At 38.1% G+C, this 14,793-nt stretch overlaps 1 pseudogene; it reads right to left on the bottom strand.

Annotated features, from left to right (window-relative positions):
- Window positions 1-5,024: 5,024 nt before the first annotated feature.
- LOC103264875 lies at window positions 5,025-12,582 on the bottom strand (annotated as a pseudogene).
- Between the last annotated feature and the right edge of the window lie 2,211 nt (window positions 12,583-14,793).

Raw genomic sequence — 14,793 nt, forward strand, 5'->3', positions numbered from 1 at the left:
CACTTACCTCAGCCTCCCAAAGGCGCAGGATTACAGGCTGAGCCACCGAGCCCGGCAAGAGAATTTTTCTTTGGAAAATTCAGAACCTTTTGTTTGATTTGGTAATGTACAATTTTTATTTTAAAGTATATTTATGATGAAAATTGCATTATTGGATCATCCATGGATATTTAAACCACTCACCATTGAAGATCTTTCTCCAAATTGTGAGGTTTTAGAGAGCAAAGTGCATCACAGAATGTTGTATCCTTTGGAGCATGTGTGGCACCCAATAGATTTGCAATGTATGTAAGAAAAAAAATAAAGTTCGAATGAATGGATTTTTTTTGGCACTTTGACAAAGTTAAAATCATTAACATAGATTGGGTAGCATATCAGGAATGAATGCTCTGAGTAGGGAAAACTTCTCTCTCCTAAACTATCTTTAGGCCTGGGCACATTATCCTACTGGAGATGTACATTACTGCAAAATTCATTTTAATTAATTAATTTATTTATTTTGAGTTGGAATCTCACCTGTCAACCAGACTGGAGTGCAGTGGCTGCTCCCGGCCACTGCAGCCTCGACCTGCTGGGCTCCGGCGATCCTTCCGCCTCAGCCTTCTGAGTAGCCGGAATTACAGGCATGAGCTACCATGCCTAGCTGATTTTTTGATTTATTGTAGAGATGAGGTCTCGCCAAGTTGCCCAGGCAGGTCTCAAACCCGCAGGCTCAGGCAATCCACTCACCTCAGCCTCCCAAAGTGTGGGATTACAGGCTGAGCCACTGAGCCCAGCTGCAAAATTCATTTAACATGAATTTAAGTCGTGTCTTTAAATGAAAGTCTGCCACTTCTCTTTAGAACAGTGCTCAAAGTCAACATGGAATTGAGATCTAGGTAAGCAGGTCATTTTATAGCTATTATTAGTAACCAACACATAGAAAACAAAATGTGACCATTCTAGTTTCAAACAATTCCCCCTTTTCCACTTTTTTTCACCGAAATCTAGATAAAACCAAAGAAGCAATATGTGTCAAAAATACATTTTATGAAAATTTGTACTCAATTTATGAAATTACATTAAGGATTAATGGTATACATACACAGTAACTAAGAACATTATAATCATGTTAGCCTAAGGAAACCTTGATAGTAGGTCACCTAAAGGACTTTAAAGGTAAAAAGTCTGAGTTTGAGTAACCTCAGATCATGAACCTTGGATGATGGGTTTTATTATTTGTGTGTCAGTGAACAGAACTATACAGCAAAGAAGATTGCATTCAGTCTTCAGGATAAACCCCAGCTAAAATCGAGCCTTACCAAAATAGGTGAAATGACATAGACTCAGTAGTTCTCTTTCTCCAGGTGAGTTTTCATCAGCAGAGGAAAATGGATTTTGTTTTTCATAAAAATGAAGCCTCTACCTTCTGTAATATTTTTTTTACAAAGTATAATAGCTCTAAAAAAGGCCAAAAATTTTACTAATGCAATTAATAATCTTCCCAATTGAACTGCTAAAAGTACACTGACCAGTCAAGAAGCTGAAAGTTCTGGGGTTTTTTTTGCTATTATTATCATGTCTGTACTCTGATTTTTTGCTAAATAGTTATGTTAACTTCTCTATATGTCATAATGACTTTCCACTTGGAATACATCTATTCCCTTTTGTAATCTATCTTGTGGGTTTGTAAATACTACCATGCCAGGGACTGGGTCTTAACCATCTTTGTATTTCTTACCTCTCTCCACAAAGCCTCAAATGGAGTAGGTATCTAAAATATATTTGCCAAAGAATGGAATGACTGAAAACAGTCAGAGTACACAAGGGGAGAGGTCAACGGATGTTAAGACCATGTTTGAATACGATAACTTTTTTGCACTTTTGGACCTCAAATAGAAACATTGGAAATTTGAGCTTAAAGAGAGTATAGAATCATTTGGTTGAACTTTATCATTGTAGTCATTAAAACATAAATCTTGAATATTTTATATGATTTAGAATGAGTTAGCGGAAAAAATATTCCAGCACTGGTCTCTTTTTTTCCTCAGTGAACCACTCTTTTCATTTAACCAAATCTAATTGAAATGCTTGCATTATTTTAGATATAGGGTCATTTTTCAGGGTTGAAGAAGGGAAAACTGAAGTTTTTGTGCATGACGAGATGTAACAAGGTAGAACAATCATTCTAAAACTTAGGGTGCATAAAATCACCAGGAGGACTTGTTAAAGAATGCAAGAATCCACTTCCAGGGAGTCTGATGTTAAGGCCTACAGTGGAGTCCACACATCTGTGTTTCCAATAAGTTCTCGGATTATGCTGACACACTCAGACCAACACCTGGAGAACCACTGAACTAGACTCTTGCTCTTGTTTTGTGTTAGTGATGGGGAAAAAGAGAGATGTATCTAGTGGAAAAAAACGAACAAACAAATCTGTTTATGGGACATTTCTTGTTTTACCCTTAACTTCAGAGGCCCCTATGCAAGCGACTTACTCAATGGATATATGAGAAAAGGTGAGATCAACATGACTCTTCCTCTTAGGATTCAAAAGAGTGATTCTTTCTGGTGTGTTTTTTTTCACAGTAGGAATGCAGTCATGTACTTTTGTGCCATTTATTTTAAAACACTAATAAAAATATTAACAGAAAAAGTTATTAATATAAATCCATACAGATTATTTGCATTACAGAATATAGAAAAATATATAATATAATGCTTTAGTTTTGAATTTTGCCAAATATTGTATTATAGGAAAAACGATTACAAGTTTAGTGTGAAACTTTCTAAATTTTTTATTATGCACTTAAATGCATACTTTTATTTTTTATCTTTATTTAAACCAATAATGATGCAAATATTGTTTTGCAATGGGATTTATTTATTTATTTATTTTTGAGTTGGAGTCTCACTCTGTCGCCCAGACTAGAGTGCAGTGGCCGCTTCTGGCCACTGCAGCCTGGACCTGCTGGGCTCCGGCGATCCTTCCGCCTCAGCCTTCCAAGTAGCTGGAACTACAGGCATGCGCTACCACGCCCAGCTAATTTTTTGATTTATTGTAGAGATGAGGTCTCGCCAAGTTGTCCAGGCGGGTCTCGAACCCACAGGCTCAGGCAATCCACTCACCTCAGCCTCCCAAAGCTCTGGGATTACAGGCTGAGCCACCGAGTCCGGCAATACCACATTTTTTTTTTAACCCAGTCTACTCTTGATAGGTAGTGTGGTTGGTTTCATGTTTTTGCTATTGTAATTTTTTGATTTGTTGTAGAGATGAGGTCTTATCAAGTTGCCCAGGCAGATTTCGAACCCACGGGCTCAGGCAATCCACTCACCTCGGCCTCCCAAAGTGCTGGGATTACAGGCTGAGACACCGAGCCCGGCCTGCAATGGGATTTATAATTGTTTAATTTGATATTCTATTTAATATATTAATATGTAACACAATAATGCATTTAAATTTTTGGTAAGTTATGAAGCATAATAACAAAACAACTATAAAATACTCTCGTCTGAAGAGGTGGACTATTTTTAGTGCCATGAAATTACTTTCATGTTTTTGGTAGCTTCTATCTCATTTAGCTTATATCCTAAATTTTGTATTATTTATTCTCCTGGGTTTTAAAATTAATTTTATCACATATGTAAATAAACCTAAACAATATTTTTGTTTTGTTTTGATGGGATCTGAAGTTTCTAAAAATGATGTCATAGCGTAAGTCTCTAGCAAACTTGTTCTTTATACTCAACATTCTGTTTCTAAGAATCACCCATATTGTTGCATGTAGCTATGTTTCATTTATTTTATATATACATTCATGAACACACACACACACACACACACACACACACACACACACACAAGCACACACACACCCCTAGGAAATACTGCAGTTTTGGATCCAAGCCACCACAATAAAGTTAATGTCACAATAAAGTGAGATCATGATTTTTGTTTCCCAGTTCATATAAAAGTTATATTTACACTATACTGTAGTCTATTATATTTGCAATAACATTATGTCTAAAACAGATACATACATTAATCTAAAAACACTTTCTTGCCAAAAATTGTTAATAATCATTTGAACCTTCAATGAGCTGTCATTTTTTTTTTTTTCTTTTTTTGCCGGTGGAGGGTCTTGCCTTAATACTAATGGCTGCTGATTGATCAGGGCAGAGATTGCTAAAGGTTGGGGTGGCTGTGCAAATTTTAAAAATAAGACAACATTGAAGTTTTCCACATGGATTGACTCTTCTTTTCATGAAAAATTTATCTGTAGTGTGCTATACTGTTGATTGTATTTAACCAACAGTAGTACTTCTTTCAAAATTGGAGCCAACACTCTCAAACATGCTGCTGCTTTATCAACTAAGTTTATAGAACATTTAAAATATTCTGTTGCCATTTCAACAATGTTCACATCATCTTCATCAGAAGTAGATTCCATCTCAAGAAACCACTTCTTTTGCTCATTCATAAGAAACAACTTCTCATTTGTTCAACTTTTATCATGAGATTGCAGCAATTCAGTTCCTTCTTCAGGCTCTGTTTCTGATTCTACTTCTCTTGCTACTTCCACTACCTCTGCGGTTATTTTCTCCACGAAATCTTGAACCCCCAAAGTCATCCATGAAGGTCGGAATCAATTTTTTTTCAAACTCCTGTTCATGTTGATATTTTGACCTCTTCCAATGAACCACAAATGTTCTTAATGGCATCTAGAATGGTCAATTCTTTCCATATGGTTTTCAATTTATTTTGCCCAAATTCATCAGAAGAATCACTGTCTAAGGCAGCTGTAGCCTTATGAAAAGTATTTTTTTAATATTTTATTTTTATATTTTATTTTAAAGATGTAGAGTACACTTCAGGATTAGGTATACAAGTGCTCATCGTACAGGTAAAGTTTGGGCCTCCCTTTGGTCCCCACTTGAAGTGTATTTTTTTTTCACAGCTCTACGTTTTATTAGGTATTTGTTTACGGCTTGATTTCTAGAATGAGGGGCTCTAGCAAGGGGGCACAGAAGTCCACGGAGCCTCTTCAGATCTCATAGTGAACCACCGGCTACAGCTGTTTGGTGGGATCATGGCTGCACTCCAGGTGCAGGTCATCGTAAGGGTACTGCTTTGGCCCCACGGGCTGGTAGGAGGGGGAATTCTCTCCATTCAGAACATGAACGCCATGAAGGCCACGAAGCCGAGAAGCTGCTTACACATTCCAAGAAACAGGCATGGGGTCGTATCCACACTGTTCCTGATGTACATGTCTAGGTGCCAGTGTATGGGTTCACCCCAGTTCGACCTCAGGTCTGAGTGGTCCCATTCATAGCACGGATCCCTTTCCTTCTGGGACTGGTCAGGGAGCATCGGGTAGTCGCCAAACTCCATGCCACCTTCGGGTAAGCCTCGTAGTCTTCCATGCACATGTTGTACTTCTTGGCAGTGGCGGCTGGTTCCACCAGGGTCCTGGGATAGGTTCCCGGGAGCATGTCCTTGGTCATGTGGGAAGCTGTCTGTGCCCCCGGTGGCATCGCGCTCCGGGCTACCCTCTGCAGTCACCAGACTCCCAGGACGCCCTCCCTCGAAGTGTATTTCTCAAGTACTAAGAATTGAAAGTCAAAATGACTCCTTGTTCCATGAACTGCACAATTGATGTGTTAGCAGGCATGGAAGACAACACTTTCTTGTACATCTCCTTCAGAGCTCCTGGATGTTTAGGTGCATTGTCAAAGAGCAGTACTATTTTGAAAGGAATCTTTTCTGAGCAATACATCACAGCAGTGGGCTTCAAATATTCAGCAAATTATGCTGTAAACATGTGATATTATCCAAGCTTTATTGTTTCACTTAAAGAGCAGAAGAAGAGTAGATTTAACATAATTCTTCAGGGCCTTAGGATTTTCAGAATGATAAACATTGGTTTCAACATGTCACCTAACTGACTTGTCAGAATGATACACAAACATTGGTTTCAAATTAAGTCACCTACTGTTAGCACCTGACAGGAGAGTTGGTCTGCCTTTTCAAGCTTTGAAGTCAAGCACTGGCTTCTTTTCTTTAGTTATCAAAGTACTAGATGCCATCTTCTTCAAAAATAAATCTATTTATCTGCATTGAAAATGGGTTGCTTCATGTAGCCACCTTTACCAATTTTATCTTAAGTAGATCTTCTGGATACCTTGTTGTGGCTTCTCCGTCAGCACTTGCTGCCTCACCTTGCACTTTTATGATATGGAGATGGCTTCTTTCCTTAAACCCCATGAACCAACCTCTTCTAGCTTCACACTCTTCTTCTGAAGCTTCCTCCCCTCTCTCAGACATCACAGAATTGAAAAGGGTTAGGATTGGGCTCTGGATTAGGCGTGGGCTTAAGGGAACACTGTTGCTGGTTTGATTTTCTATCTAAACTACTAAAACTTTCTCCATATTAGCAATGAGACTGTTTTGCTTTCTGAACATTTGTATGTCCCCTGGAGTAGCACTTTAGTTTCCTTTAAGAACTTTTCTTAGAAAAATATTCCATGCTCATGGATTGGAAGAATCAGCACTGTTATGATGTCCGTCTTTCCCAGGGCAATCTACAGATTTAACACAATACCCATTAAATTATCAGCAGCATTCTTCTCAAACCTGAAAATGACAATATAGGAATTCATATGGAAACAAAAACGACCATGAATAGCTAAAACAATCCTCAGGGAAAAAAAAGCAGGAGAAATCACACTCCTAGATTTTAAACTTTATTATAAAATGACAATAATCAAAACAGCCTGGTATTGGTATAAAAATAGGCATATAGACCAATGGAACAGGATAGAGATTCTGGAAGCAAAACCTCAATTTCTCAACCAACTCACCTTCAACTACGCTTCTCCAACACCCACTGGGGAGAGGAGAACCTATTCAGTAAATGGTGCTGGGAAAACTGGCTGATCACATGCAGAAGATTAAAACAAGATCCCTACCTATCACCCATACACAAAAATCAACTCTAAATGGATCAAAAACCTAAACATAAAACCTCAAACTATAAGAACCTTAGAAAATGCAGGATATTGGAACTGGCAATCAATTCCTGATCAAAACCCCAAGTGCCCACGCTATAAGAGATAAGATAGACAAGTGGGGCCTTATCAAACTGACAAGCTCCTTCAAAGCCAAAGAAACCATCAAGAGAGCAGGGACACAGCTGACAGACTGAGAAAAAAATATTTGCCAATTGTATATCTGACAAAAGCCTAACATCTAGGATCTATAAGGAACTTAAACGTACTGAAAAGAAAAAAAAAACAACAAATGGCCCTATTATGAAGTGGGCAAAAAATATGAATAGATACTTCTCAAAAGAAGACATATGAGCAGCCAACAGACACATGAAAAAATGCTCAGTCTCACTAGTCATCAAATAAATGCAAATTAAAACCATACTGAGATACCACCTAACCCCAGTCAAGATAACTATCATCAATCTCAAAAAACAATAGATGCTGAAGAGGATGCTGTGAAAAGGGAACACATCCACACTCTTGGTGGTAGTGTAAACTAGTACAACCTCTGTGGAAAACAACATGGTAATTCCTAAAAGATCTAAAAATTGACCTTCCATATGATTCTGCAGTCCCCCTTCTGGGAATATACCCGGAGGAACTCAAATCACTATTTGAAAAAGATACCTGCACATGCAAGTTTATTGCAGCATTATTCCCAATAGCAAAAACATGGAACTAACCATGCTATCAAAAGGGAACTGGATAAAAAAATGTGGTACATATACATGATGGAATATAATGCAGTCATAATGAAGGACAGAATTATGAACTTCATAGCAAGTTGGATGGACTTAGAATCTATCATACTGAGTAACCTATCCAATCACAGAAACAAAGAACTGAGTACTACATGTTCTCACTCATGAGTGGACCTTGAACAATTATCATAATACTGTAAGAAAGGGATTGACAGCAGTGAGAAACTGCCAGGGGAAGGGGGCACACCTCATCAACAAGGGTACCTACATAATGAACATTTGTATACCTAACCCTGAATTGCACCTCACATGTTTAAATTAAAAAATTTAAAAAAAAAGATTTTTTCTTTACTGACTGGTATAAGAGGTCTAGCTTTTGACCCATTTTTGCTTTCGACATGCCTTTCTCACTAAGCTTAATCATTTCTAGCTTTTGATTTAAAGTGAGGGACTTCTAACTCTTCCTTTCATTTGAACACTCAGATGTTATTATAGAGTTATATGTTGGTCTAATTTCTATCTTGTTATGTCTCAGGGAATAGGGAGGCCTGAGGAGAGGAAGAGAAGAGTGAGAATGATCAGTTGGTGAAGCAGTCAGAACACACACACCTATTAATTAAGTTCATTACCTTATATAAGCAAAGTTCATGGTGCCCTAAAACTATAATAGTAATGTCAAAGATTACTGATCACAGATCATCATAACAGAAAAATTGTAAAATACTGTTATACAACATATTTATGATTCTCCTTTTGAAGAGCATTTAGGTTTTTGATAGTTTTGGTTTATAGCGAATGGAATATCATCATGAAAGTTCATATATGTCTCTTGTTCATATGTGTATGGGTTTATTTAGGGTCTATAATTAGGAGTGCAATTTTGGAGTTGTGAGGAATATACATATTGAGCTTGCTTAAATATTGCCAAGTTAGTTTTTACAGCAGGTGTCCTCTAATACATAGTCTTATGAACAGTGAATAAATGTTCTGTGTCTAACATTTTTACCAGCCGTTGATCTTCAATAACCTTTCTGTAAAGGTTATAGCAAACACTATGTGCATATGCAATTTAAAAACATAATAAAAAATCACGTGTCTGAGCTCACTATTCTTTCGTGTTCTAGTCATTTTTACCTTCTGTGACTTCAAACCACCTTTCCTAGTTGCTATAGCTTTATAGTAAGTCTTGATGTCTAGTAGGGTCATGTCTTGTTTTTCTTCTTCAGGGAGCATTTTGATTACACTTGTGTCTTGCTCTTTTACATGCCATTGTGAATCAGCTTGTTAAGCTCTTCAAATTTCTTTGCATGTTTTTTGAAATTATTTTGAACTTAAAGATTAAAGGAAAAATTATATCTTTAAATACTTAGACTTTCTATCAATAAACATGCCATGTCTCTCTGTACTATATATTGTCCTCTCTGGTTCCTTTTCCCTAAACTAGATTTCAAGAAGTAGTGTACCAAGATCTGTGCATAAGCAAAGACTTTCTCACTATTTCAGTTCCAAAAATTCTTATTATTCCTGTGGTGTGAATGCCTAAGCCATGTATCATGATTACAAATATGATAATCGACTAACACCTGAATGGATATCAGTGTTATATTATCCATGGAACAGTCACTCATTCTTGCAAATAAGTTATTGTTCGCTGTAGTAGTGATGATGAAAGAAAAGAGCTGAGGTCTTAAAAGGGATCATGGAATTCCTCTTTTCCTCTGAAAGAAAGCCCGGAGAAGTCAGAGTGAGAGAGTGAAACATTTGAAACAATGGTAAAATCTGATTTTAAGACAAGGACCAACATAGTTGTGAAAAGGTGGAATTAATTTCTCTTGAAGCCAACTAGAAATACTTATCATTGCTTTTAGCATGAAAAATGAGAATTTTAAAAATACAGAATTATGCAAGTGATTAGACTATATCAACATCACACTTTAGCATCCTGACATATATCTTGGCTGACTACCAGAATATGCTTGTCCTAAATGTACAGATATTAGCTCCCAGTTGAAGCAGTGGATAAAACAAGTCAGTGACTGTCAATGTAATTTCTTCTTGCTCTTCAATTTCACAGCACTTGTTAGGTTTAACCTACTTTATACATTTTGTATAACTTTAACATTTTTTAATTAACTTAAACATACAAAAAGTAAAATGTATCTGCTAAATTATCGTAATGCTTTATTTTCAGTTTTAAATGCCCAGAAGCAGAAGTCTATTATTCTCTTAGCTAAGTCTCAAACAAAGGTTATTGAACATTCTGTTTCCAGTGAGTATCATTCAGAAAAACCAATTGTCCTGCCTATCCTTCGAGAGCCCAGTGTCCCCAGCGTTGTTTCTACATCACCTGCACTGACCCCTGCATCCTATGACTGCCTTCTCTAGATTGTTATTTATTTAATATGCATAAAATGTAACTGCAAAAACCAGTATGGCACTGGCCCTTCGTCTTATATTGGTTGTGAGGCTAGTTTGAGCTATACTGATGACTCAGTATCACATGCTACCACCTTATTTCTCTTTCTTTCATTGCGGATGTTCAGTGTGGTGGTTTTGTTTAAGGTTAGTCATGCTAAGTTTTCTATAATTGAAGTTGTGAAAAGCATACATAGTTCATCATTTTCAGTTTGAAATAGGAGTCACAGGGCAGAATAACAATCTATTTTGGCTTCAGGAACAAAGAACAAAAAGGCACTAAAGTTTTGATTCAAAACTTGGTGACACATCTATATCATAAAGCAAACCTCGTCCCCAGTGTGTTTTTTAGTGGCAGTAGTAACAATAATGCTTACTACCCAGCGATGCCTCATAAAAATAGTAAAGCTGTAAACAGCATAGATTTACTTTTGCATATATTATTCCCCCATGATGAAACTCAGCAGAGAAATATTCTTCTTTTAAACTGTGGCAAAAAAACGTAAAATGTTCACCAAGAAAAGAATAACCATTTAATAAGCACTAATAGCTCTCCTCTTTCCCTAAACAGAGTTATGAATATATGTTTTTGAGATCATAAAACAGATACTATTTGGGTTGTCTTGCAAGCAACATTTTTAAAAGAATTACACTCAATTCAACAAAGTTTTATCAGAGATAGACCTTTAAAATCAGATAGTAATAATTGATTTGAACAAATTGAGGAAGAAATAGACTTGATTTTTATTTTACTCTTTCGATGAACAGATGGTGCAATATAGTTTCAGGATAAGGAAAATGAACGTAATACTTGTTAAATATTGAGTATCTGTTAGGAATTATACTAGATGGCATTAAAACAGTGGAAAAAATATAGCATTGTGTCAAATGTGGTATAAATATGATTACTTTTACAAAAAAGAGAAATAAGCTGAATGCATCTGCAAAGACTTAAAGGAAGAAGGAGTATGTGAGAGGAATATGGAAAGAGGAGACAATTGGTATGTGGAGAGAAGAAAGGGAAAAGAGTGTGCATATGCACAAGGCAAGGATAAAAGCTCATAATGTTGTCTCTGAGAATTATGGAAACATGAGTAAGCTGGAGCACTGGATTATGTAGGAGAGTAGTTGGAGATACAGTAGGAAGGTGTCTAGGGAACAGGAAACAAGAAATCCCTAAATTCCAGGCTATGAAATCCATGCAGCCGAAAGAGAAGAATGATTTGCTCTGTTTGTTCCCTTTTTTTCTGTTGAGAGTTTCTGATTCACACAAATAAAATTTATCAACAGCATTTGCCACTAGCCTTCTGGAAATTCTCCTTACTGGAAACTTTTCAGCCCCGGGGCACTTTGCTAGGCTAATGCTTGGCTCTTGGAAGACTCTCCTTGGTTGACTAGATATACGATAGTGACCCATCTTGCTCACTTTCTAAGGAAAATATTCCCTTATTATTATCCTTTTCTCCACAGTTATCAAACTCCTGAATTCTGCATCAAGAGTCCATCAATAAACCTTTCTGTAAAGGCTTATGAAGCATTTGTTTAAGAAAACTAAAGACAAAGGGAGCAGAGACAAACATCTATAAAATAACATCTAGACATGAAAATGTTTCTATTATTAAAATTATTTCCTTACCTTTGCATTTGGTTTGTAGTAATTTTACAAATTAAAGGCGTTTGTCTGTCTTAATTGTTAGATTATATCATCCTATTTAATTTAGTTTCTTTAAGGTAATTCTTTATTTTTTTTTGATTCAGAGAGTACACATTGGGTTCTCTACATGGACATAGTAGTGGGGATTAGGCCTCAGGGGTAACTCAGGTGTAATTTTTATTTTATTCATTTGTGAGGATTTGCATTAGTAGAACTTAATACAAGTTTATTAAATTGAATAATTTAGATATGTCTTACTTATCTCTTAATGATTATGATTTGCTCTAGAATATCCTAGTTTGTCAAATATGACAAATATATATATTTATTTATTTTAGTATTTTATTTTTTCAGTTAGAGTCTCACTCTTGTTGCCCAAGCTGCAGTGCAGTGGCACACTCACGGCCACCACAGCCTTGATCTGCTGGGCTCAGGTGATCCTTCTGCCTCAGCCTTTCAAGTAGCTGGAATTACAGACACATGCCACCATGGCGGCCAGTTTTTTTGTGATTTATTTGTAGAGATGAGGTCTCATCAAGTTGTGTTGGCTGGTCTTGAAACACTGGGCTCAGGCAATCCTCTTGCCTCGGCCTCCCAAAGTGCTGGGATTACAGAATGAGCCACCGTGCATGGTTGACAAATATTTTTTACAAATGTGAGAACTTAAGAAGACCTTAGAGGAAAGTATTAATAGACCCCCAAATTCTAATTTTTCAATAGACTTTACTAATTACAAATTTGTCCATCACAAATACTCACAAACACAGTTACACACACTTCCATGACGGTACATTCTAGCTATCATTTTGACTTCTGACAATTATCCTAAATTATGGCAAAGTGAGAATATTATGAGAGGTAAATGAGAAAAGATAGAAGGAGAGAAAGGCAGAAATGAAAGACAGGAGGAGCCGGGCTCGGTGGCTCAGCCTGTAATCCCGCGCCTTTGGGAGGCTGAGGTGAGTGGATTGCCCAAGCCCGCGGGTTCAAGACCCGCCTGGGCAGGTGAGACCTCATCTCTACAATAAAATCAAAAAAATTAGCCGGGTGTGGTAGTGCGCGCCTGTAATTCCGGCTACTCGGAAGGCTGAGGAGGAAGGATCACCGGAGCCCAGCAGGTCGAGGCTGCGGTGGCCTGGAACGGCCACTGCACTCCACTCTGGGCAACAGAGTGAGACTCCAACTCAAAAGAAAAAAAAAGAAAAGAAAAGAAAGACAGGAGGAATTACTAGTTTTTATTCCTTAGTGCAACCTCTTTGGAAGACAGTGTGGCGATTTCTGAAAGAACTAGAAATTGACCTTCTATTTGATTCAGCAATCCCCCTATTGGGAATATACCTAGAGGAACTCAAGTTATTTTACCAAAAAGATACCTACACATGCATATTTGTTGCAGCTCTATTCACAATAGCAAAAACATAGAACCAACCAAGCTGCCCATTGAAACTGGAGTGGATTAAAAAAAAAAAAGCGTTACATATACACAATGGAATATTATGCAGCCATAAAGAAGGACAAACATATGGACTTCCCAGCAACTAGGATGGATTTAGTCTATCACACTCAGTGATCTAACACAGAAACAAAGAACAGAGTACCATATGTTCTCACTCATAAGCAGACTTTGAACAATTATTACAATATTATAAAAAAGGGATTGGCAGTTGTGGGAAACCGCCAGGGGAGGGGATGTGGGGTTGGCTGTTGAAGAAAACTGCCGGGGTCACACCTCATCAACAAGGGTACCTGCATAATGAACATTTGTATATCTAATCCTGAATTGTACCCCACATCTTTAAAATAAAGAAAAAAAAAAGAGACCGACAGGAGGAATTAGTAGAATGCTGACAAGGGGAAGAACAACTACAAAAAGAGATAATTGAGAAACTGAAGAGATGGAGGAGAGAGAAGTGAGGAGTGATGAAGGCAGAGTGCATGTGTGGATATGAGCGGAGAGGATGAGTCTGGTGAGCCTGGGAATGAATAATTTTTTTTTTGAGTTGGAGTCTCACTCTGTCGCCCAGACTGGAGTGCAGTGGCCGCTCCCGGCCACCACAGCCTCGACCTGCTGTGCTCAGGCGATCCTTCCGTCTCAGCCTTCCAGGTAGCTGGAACTACAGGCACGTGCTACCACACCCGGCTAATTTTTGATTTATATAGAGATGAGGTCTTGCCAAGTTGCCCAGGTGGGTCTCGAACCCGCGGGCTCAGGCAATCCACTCACCTCAGCCTCCCAAAGGCGCGGGATTACAGGCTGAGCCACCGAGCCCGGCTGAGAATGAATAAATTATAGATTCTTTTTTTTTTTTTTTTGAGTTGGAGTCTTACTCTGTCGCCCAGACTGGAGTGCAGTGGCCGCTCCCGGCCACCGCAGCCTCGACCTGCTGGGCTCCGGCGATCCTTTCCGCCTCAGCCTCTAAGTAGCCGGAATTACAGGCATGCGCCACCACACCCAGCTGATTTTTTGATTTATTGTAGAGATGAGGTCTCGCTGCCCAGGCGGGTCTTAAACCCGCGGGCTCAGGCAATCCACTCACCTCAGCCTCCCAAAGGCGTGTGATTACAGACTGAGCCACCGAACCCGGCTAAATTGTAGATTCTTATTGCACCCTACAGTCCTTGCAGAACACAGATAAATGTTCACACTTTGTTGCTTGGCTTTCTGAATTAAAAAAAAAAAGTGTGTTGCTGGAGCCGCTTCTCTTAGTATCCACCTATAGCCTTAACATTTTGGTATTCTGGGATTTTTATTCTGGCTTTCTGGAAGTACCTCAGTAGACTTTCTTTTTTTGAGAGAGAGAGAGTGTCTCACTCTGTCACTCATGTTGGAGTGCAGTGGTGCAAACAAAGCTCACTGCAGACTTTAACCCCTAGGCTCAAGTGATCCTCCATCCTTAGCCTCCCAAGTAGCTTGGATAATAAGCACATACCACCATAATAGGCTATTTAATTACTCTGTTTTGTTTTGTTTTTGTTTTTGTAGAGATGGGATGC

Source organism: Carlito syrichta, unplaced genomic scaffold (assembly GCF_000164805.1).
Source record: "Carlito syrichta isolate Samal-C Ts95f unplaced genomic scaffold, Tarsius_syrichta-2.0.1 Scaffold96589, whole genome shotgun sequence".
NCBI classification, from domain to species: domain Eukaryota; kingdom Metazoa; phylum Chordata; class Mammalia; order Primates; family Tarsiidae; genus Carlito; species Carlito syrichta.